The sequence below is a fragment of the Eumetopias jubatus genome, unplaced genomic scaffold (assembly GCF_037043125.1).
Source record: "Eumetopias jubatus isolate StellerSeaLion01/CBP00866 unplaced genomic scaffold, mEumJub1_p1.0 scaffold_8, whole genome shotgun sequence".
Classification (NCBI taxonomy): Eukaryota; Metazoa; Chordata; class Mammalia; order Carnivora; family Otariidae; genus Eumetopias; species Eumetopias jubatus.
In genome coordinates this window covers 10156485-10164873 of record NW_028274814.1, presented here as the reverse complement: position 1 = coordinate 10164873, position 8389 = coordinate 10156485, and the positions used below count along the sequence as shown (strand labels likewise).

The 8389-nt window shown below is 41.2% G+C and overlaps 1 long non-coding RNA gene across 1 annotated transcript; it reads left to right on the top strand.

Moving 5' to 3' along the window:
* Positions 1-3973: 3973 nt before the first annotated feature.
* Positions 3974-5842, top strand: LOC148163654 (uncharacterized). The gene is made up of 3 exons (XR_015768756.1): positions 3974-4136; positions 4484-4630; positions 5638-5842. It is a non-coding gene; the product is annotated as an uncharacterized LOC148163654 (long non-coding RNA).
* The last annotated feature ends 2547 nt before the right edge of the window (positions 5843-8389 follow it).

Below are 8389 nucleotides of genomic sequence, written 5' to 3'. Positions count from 1 at the left end.
CCCAGGAAGTTCAGAAAAATTCTTCCATATAACACTTTTGCCTTCAAATTCCAAAGAATACATCACCACTATAAATAATATCCTTTTATGCTGCAAATCTGCAAGATAAGATGACTCTCACCCTCTATTCCCGCCCGTCCCCCCAACTTTTTTCCTTTTCTTTATGGAGAAAAATCCTTGAGGTGATTTAAGTATAACTTTGTCAGTTAATATTTGTCAAAGTATATAGTCATACTGTCTAAATTTAAAGAATTTGTTGGCCATATAAGTATCAAACTGTAGGGGTGCCTGGCGGGCTCAGTCAGTAGAGCATGTGACTCTTGATCTCGGGGTTGTGAGTTCAAGCCCCATGTTGAGTGTAAAGGTTACTTAAAAATAAACATTTTTTTTAAAGTATCAGCTGAGAGTAACTTTGGAAAAAAGAGATAATCAAATTATGACACCGCTATACTTATAATGAAGAACATACAAGCATTTAAAATTATCACTTTGATTTGATACTCAGTCCACAACTGATATCTGTTATTGTTTTATATATGTGTAAATATGTATGTATGTATACATACACACACACGTATGTATGTATATGTGTGCGTATGTGCACACATGATACATAATAGAATACTTATTATCTGACGCTGTGCAGAAGAGAGCGGATATTCCTGGCAACTGTAGATTTAAAGTGATCTTGCTGTTTATTTTTCTAACGTTAATAGAGAATATCAGCATTCATTTTCTCTTTTTGCATAGATAATTGAAAAGAATATATTCTTTTCTTCAAAAAGAGAAAGGCTTTAAGAAATCTAAAGTTCAAGTTTTTCTCAGAGGGCATCTGACCTGACTCACGGTGGAATTATTATGGACTTCATCTTTACTCTGCATGGACAATGCCCTGAGACAGAAACCTTCAGCCCAGATTTTCTTCGAGAGGCAGGGCAGGGATTGCAAATGGAGTCCGAATCCAGGAAGAGCCATTACGACCACATTGCTTGTTAGGCATTTCAGTCCTGATAAGAAGAACAGACTCAGAGAATGAATATCCGACTAAAAGAGGGAGGGTAAATGAGAGGCGGTTGTTAACACTTCTTTCTTTTTGACAACAGTAATAATAAATCTTTCTAGTGTTAAAAGCCTGCAATCTGTTCATTCATTTCACAAATATTTTTTTGAGCATCTGGATTGCAATTACCATGAAGTCCAGCAGGATAACGTGAGACCTCATCACTAGATAGGAATGTGTGTGTACATACATACACCAGTTAGTGTCTGTGTGTGTGTCCACATGTGTTGGTGGCAGGGCAGGAAATTGCCACAGCGGTTCATGAGCAAACTGCAGGGGAAATGAAAGCTTATTCTTATAAGTATATCAACATACATTAACCTGGAAAGTAAATTTAGGTAAAGGAAGTGCAGTACTCCTACATATTGTCGATCATGATTACTGTTTTCTTCTCTTCTCTAAAATGGCTTGGGATCGGCATCAACTTTCTGGGTATCAACAAAGAAATTGATTTTGAATTATAAAGTATGTACCTTATTTTAACAGAATTTATTAGATTTAAGGGTTCACTTACTTTTAGTAAGTAGAAAAGCAATTAAAAAAAAAAAAAAAAACACTGACACTCCAGGGAGACTTCATAATAAAAAGCCCACACCTCATTATTTTGCCATAACAAAAGTCTTCACTCACTGGAAACGCCAAGCCCTCCAGATCTTCAGCACACTCTGGCATGTTGAAGGATACTCTTATAAATGCAGGAATCTCTAGGAGTACTACCTTTTGGAAAGTAGAAGAGAAAAAGGAATTCCATAATGTGACACAACAAAATCCAACCAAAGGGACATTTTTCTCAAGTCTGCTGTGATATCTGTGCCCTGAACATTTGTGGAGAATCAGCCTATCAGACACTACAAAGTACGTGGAGGTAGATTGACTGTAGGGATATACGAAATCCAGTATCTAGCAACAGAGAAATATAGCAAAAAGCATTGGCGTGTGCTTTCAGGCAAAATAAGTGATTATGTTTTGTACAGACATGTCAGATGTCCAGAGCCTGCCTTAAGGGTTTCAGAACGGTACATTTTTTTCATCCTCTGTTGTAATGTTGGCCCAACAAAATAAAACTCACACACTTAAAGTTTCAGGTTGACTAAGCCCATATGACATTTAACTCATTCAAATAATAACCATCATCAACAACGATGAGGACAATCACCTAGGTCATGATGTTAAAAGACCTTGAAAAAAATTAATAAAATGAAATAAATAAGTTTTCTTCCTCCAAAATAAAAACTATATTCCAGGTGTTAAACTGCTATGGAAATCATTAAAAAAAATGTTAATAGGCAAAACACACAACCCATCAATAAAAACCTAAAGCCAAATAATCTTGAGTCAAGAATCAATTGCAGGCCATGATAGAGCTATTGAGGTTTTTTAAAAGTCACTTCCTGAAGAAACAGATATTTGGCATAGAGATGGCCGAGCCTAAAACAATCTTAGTAGGTATGCATAGTTTTTGAATAGATGCTTCCAATAGAGGTAGCAGTCAGTAATCCCTCTTACTTTCTCTCTCTCTCTCTCTCTCTCTCTCTCTCCTCTCTCTCTCCTACTCTTTCTCTCCCTCCCTGTCTCTCTCTCTCTCTCTCTTCTTCCCTCCCTCTCTCTCTCCCTTTCTCTCCCTCCCTCCCTTTCTCTCTCTCCCTCTCTCACCTTCCCTCTCCCCCATCTCTCTCTCTCTCTCTCTCACACACACACACACACATGCGTGCACAAGATTGCAAACTAGATTCCCAAATATATTAACCCTTTAAGGTTTTCCTTTCCATTATTCTCTTTCTGCTGAGTTATTTTCCCCACAATTATTTTCTCAAGAGATATTCTCTGAACTAGGCAACCAATGAAATCACAAAAATATACACCCACATAGAGAAACACAGACTTTTGTCCCTCGGGTTTTGCCTCCTACCCATACTGGTTCTCTCTCTAAAGCAGTCTTTTATAATGTTATTCAAATAACAGGCCACCAGAAATGGTTGCCTCTCAGAGCGCACCTGTGTCTTTCATCAACTCTAATGGAAATTCTGGGAGCAGCCTACCGCTGCTAGGTTCAAGAGTCAAAGAGGGGACAGGGTTTTATGAATTTTTCAGATTGCTGACCAAGAAACATAGTTCATTTCCTACATTATCGACACCATTTAAAAGTGAAGGTCATAATATTTCTGGAACAGAAATTTGGTAACTTTAAAAATAAACGATAGCTTACTTTTATTTCAACACTTTCTCTGGTGTTGAAAAGGAAATACATTATCGAGGCCTTTTGCCAACAATTGGTTGGTAATAAAATGAATAAAAGCCAGTGTGTTGCATAATTCCTTTGCCAGTAAGGAATGAATAAATATAATCTATAATTTCAATACCCTATTCTTTTTTTATTTTTTAAAGATTTTGTTTATTTATTGGACAGAGAGATACAGCGAGCGAGCGAGGGAACACAAGCAGGGGGAGCGGGAGGGGAAGAAGCAGGCTTCCCGCCGAGCAGGGAGCCCGATGTGGGGCTCGATCCCAGGACCCTGGGATCATGACCTGAGCAGACGCTTAACGACTAGCCGCCCGGGCACCCCTCAATACCCTTTCAACACTAGTTACAGATTTTCCGCACCACTGGTGGCTTATTTCATCCTCACACAGACAAATGCGTACAAGACAAGCCATTGTCCCCACAGCACTTTCTTATTATCTTGCTGAAATGTGGTGAAATGCATTACAGTTTCAGGTGACTTCAGGAATGTGGAGAAATACTTTGCCCATTCCCTGAGAAAAAGCTTCGTTATTTTTCTTCATATGAATTCTGCTCCCAGTGATTGACTCGTGTATTAGCGTTTTGAGACCAAAAACTTTTCACAGACTGTTTTTCTAGGGTACAGATTTACTTATCACAGTCTGTGTTTTCTTCACTCAGGCCCCATTGCCACTGATTAGAAGGAGTAGGTGATTTTGAAAGTTTCTAATCAACAATGGCTACTTGCCTCAATTTGGCTAAGGCATCCTCCTCTGACCGAAGGAAGAATCTTCAAATCACCGATGGCTGGCAGCCCCAAAGGGTGCATAGATGAAGATCCAAGATCAACTTAGGGTATGTTGTGCTGTATATTACTCTACCACATTTCTCCTGGGTCAGCTGTGCGGGGAAGCAGTTGGGTGTACTTACAAATAAAGTTTGAAGGTACCTAGATTTCCATGTACCCATTCAGAGATGCAGAGATGATAACCCTGCCTGTGCCTTTTGAAAAGAGCAGCGGTAGTCATCCTACTTAAGGAGAATCACAAGGGCCTTCCTCCCTTTCAGTCACCTCCTCTCCTGGCCATCTCCCGCCATGGACCCACCCAGACCAAAGCCACTGTATACAGAGACAGCGCCCATCCCTAAGACAAGAAATTGTCTTATGTACTGCCACAGTGACCCTGTTTCATTTCCTAAAGATCAGAGACCAACTCCACTTTGGACTGGTGCAACAAATCCCCAGGACAAAATGGCAAAACCGAAAGCGAAGTTTCGTCCTATGTTTAGTCCCAATTATGAGACACAAATCTTGACATACTCCTGCCTGTGCTTGTGACATTTGACAGGTAAGAGTCTCCTCAAGTCGGGGTTATTTATTTTAAGCTATAAATGTGACATCTTGTGGGTTCTTCAATGTCAATGGATATAGCTATTTAAATACAAATTATTATACTGAAGGTAATATTGTGAAAAAATGAGTAAGGCGGGAGCCTGACCTCCCAAGATACAGCTTGAGCCTTTAGACTTAGTAACTCCCAGAAACTTAGAAACCCAAGTTTGAGAAACACTGCATTTAAAATTAAAAGTTGTCCTTTAGAGAACCATTCAGCACAAAGTCGTTCGGGAGGACAAAGGAATACGCACTGACATCAGCGAGGGGAAAGGGGTAGGGGGTTGTGTCTGTTCTTGCCTTCCTCCTCTCCTCCACTCCTCCTCTCCCATCCTGCTGCTGTCTCCGAGAAGGGGTGCGGTCCCCGTCACTGTCGTTCCTCTAAAATAGCTGTTGTTCACTCTGTTAAGGCAGGTTTTGTCTTGGGTCTCCTTGGTGGAGTTTTTGCATCCCCCAACGCAGATGCTCTTGCAGCTGACTTCTTTTAAAATCCCCTTTGTGGTTCCCACCACACAAACTCCTGGTGAGGTCCCCTGCCCTCCAGAGAGGGACCCGTCTGTTCACTCAAGCACAGCTCGTTCGTCTGTGCAATATCCTCCAGCCCATGAAATCACATACCCTTCCTTCCCAAATGGCATGTTTTTCTGCTGCCCTTCCTCTTTGCGGCGCTGATGGATTAACTCCTGCCAAACTCCGGCCTTTAGAATTCTTAAGGCAAGAGTCATGCAAGAGTCTCTCCACCAGGAGGAGAGAGGAAAAGCCACTCACAGGCTCACATGCACTCACATACGTATGTATTCCTGATGTATGTCAAAGAAAACTTCAAGAAATCTTTATTCCTTTTAGACTGTTGGAAATTACCGTCCCTACACTTTATGGATGCAATGAGGATTCTATCACCCACTGTTCTCAGCTGAAATTCTGTGAAAACAGGGAAAGCAACATTCCCTTTCTGCTTTACAGGTCTGGAAGTTATCGTAAAACAAAAATGAGAGCGGAATTCTTCATACATAAAGCATTCACTGATACAGAGGAAAAACCATTGGACAAGCAAGAACATCACCATTCACACACTGTCTCCGTGTCTTCCCAGCTGCACTCCTGGGTAAGAGTAGCTTTACCTCAGTAAACTTCCTGTTACTCAGCTAGAAAATGAAAAACACACATATACACATACATCTAGAGTATCTGGGACAGGATATCTAGACTATTTAGAACGATAGCTCCCTTATCATTAAATCGAATGCTACAAATTAAAACATTTTATGAGAAAGACATTGCTAAATCATCACCTCCTTAAATGCAGGGACCACGTCTCATTTCCATTTCCATAGCAAGGGCTCAAATGTTCACCAAATGGATAAGTTTTTGAATGAACTTAAAGTGGAAGACATACTAAGACAGCAAGGATGTGAGTGACACCCAAATACCTCTGCGTCCTAATGCCCAGAACTCGTGACTAGGCTTTGTTGCGTACAGAAAGAGAGTTAAGGTTGCAGATGGAATTAAGATTGCTAACCAGCTGACCTTAAGACAGGGAGAGTGTCCTGGGTTTTCCAAGTGGGGCCAATGTAATCTCCAAGCTCTTAAAAGTGGAAGAAACCATGACAGGCTGGGAAATTTTTCAGTGCTTGCCATACCCCAATTTTTCTTTCACCTGCAATGAAATTGATGAAAGTGGTTAATTTTCAGTTTCATTCCTGAAACACAGCCCTACAAGATTCTGTCCCGTAATGGGTATACTCTATCCGTATATGCATGCAACAGCAGAAGGAAACTGAAGCACATGATGTTTTGCCAAATTCTTTGTTGCACACGTACAAACATGTGCGTGTGTGTGTGTCCGGCAAATTGCACATGCCTACCCAGCCACATCAGTGAGGAGAAATAGCCTGTGGCCCAGAGCTTTCTATCTTTCTTCCCTGCCATGCTCAGCATGTCTCTCATCTGCAGACTAGTTCCCATTGTCACAAGCTGGCTGCGGCCTTCTCAGGACCCCATTCAGACACAACAGCCCTGAGCAGAAGGAGAGGGACCGTTCATCCGTGTGCCTCTGATAATAAGAGAAGAGCCTTTTCTCCAAGAACCCGAAGGCTTCTCACATCTCACTGGGCAGAAATACAGGGGCATGCCCACATCAGATTCAATAACTGACAAGGATACTGGATCGCAATGACTGGCTTAGATCAATTAGAATTTATTGCTGGGGCCTGGATAGTGTATCTTTCTCAAGTCACATGAGTTGGGGCTATACACTGGATTACAATAAAGGCTCTACAGCAGGAGAAAATGTAGGAACAGCTTTTAGGTAGGCAAACAAGATTTTTTTTTCTGGTAACACTTCTTGAAACTTCGACATGCTTCCCAACGTGTAGGGAAGAACACCAACTGCAATTGTCCACGGCCAATCTTAGATCATCTCGACTAGCCTATGATGCTATCCCATCCCAGGAATAGTGTGAAACTTCACTTGAAACGGTGCTAAATTAACTGATTCCATTTAGTCTGCTTTTTATGGGGCTAGAGAAGAAATAAGGTGGGAGCCACAATTCATTTCTTCTGAGAAATTGGGCGATTATATCCACAACCTACTCTGAAAGAACACACACAGTGGCCTGCTATGTACGCTCCCTTTCGTGTATGCCATCAAAGTTTCTGCTGGCCACTTCAGGACAACTCTCAAGACGGCACAAACCTGACAGTAATCACACATTGCTTTTTTTAGATAGAAAAATATATCGTAAAGCAATCTAAGCAATCTTACATCTAACAAATATTTATTGAGCTCCTATTACATTCCCTTGCCTGGGGCTATATGGTAATAATGATTGGCAAAAACAGACATAATTCATGACCTTGTGGAGCTTGAGTCCAGTAGGGAAGACAGGCAATGTTGGCTAACAATAATAATAGAAGCAAATGTAAAATTATCAGTGATAAGTGCCAAGAAATAGATGCAAGGTGGGTCCACAAAGGCACACTCGAGGAGGTAAAGCTGGAGCTTATCTTGTGGGAAGGTAGGAGCCAACTTGGAAAGTAGTGGAGGGGCAAGAGAGTAATCCAGATAGAAGGAGCCTCATGTGAGAATGTTCTGTGGCAAGAGAGAGCATGGCCAGAGAGGTTAGAGCATAGATGAGTGAGGGAGGTGGTGCAGGAGAAAGTCAGAGTTTAAGGGAGGGGCCAGATCATACAGGCACAGGTGACTTATGTTTAGAAATGGAGTCTTTATCCTAAATAGAAAGGGGAATTTCTGAAGTGTCTTGTCCAAGGGGTGGTATCATCAGATTCATATTCTGCCAGGGTGAAGGTCAGATTGCATACAAGAAGGTCACTTTTAAGGCCAATAATGCAATATACCACGTAAAAAATTGTGTCTAGACTATGGTAGAAACTGATAGAAGAATTCAAAAGATGCTCCAGCAGTAAAGATGTCAGAATCCAGTGGTAGATAGGATGAGAGATAGACTAGCATGTCCAAATGCATGGTGGTACCAGTCAATGCAAAGGGAACAGGGAAATAGGACTTGGGATGGAGGGGCTATCCAAAATACACGAAGGTCTCATACAACTCAATAGCAAAACAAAACAAAACACGGTCTGATCTTAAAATGAGTAGAGGCTCTGAATAGACATTTTTCCAAAGAAGACATACAGGTGGCCAACAGCTACTTGAAAAGATGTTCAACATCACTCATCATCAAGGAAATGCAGATCA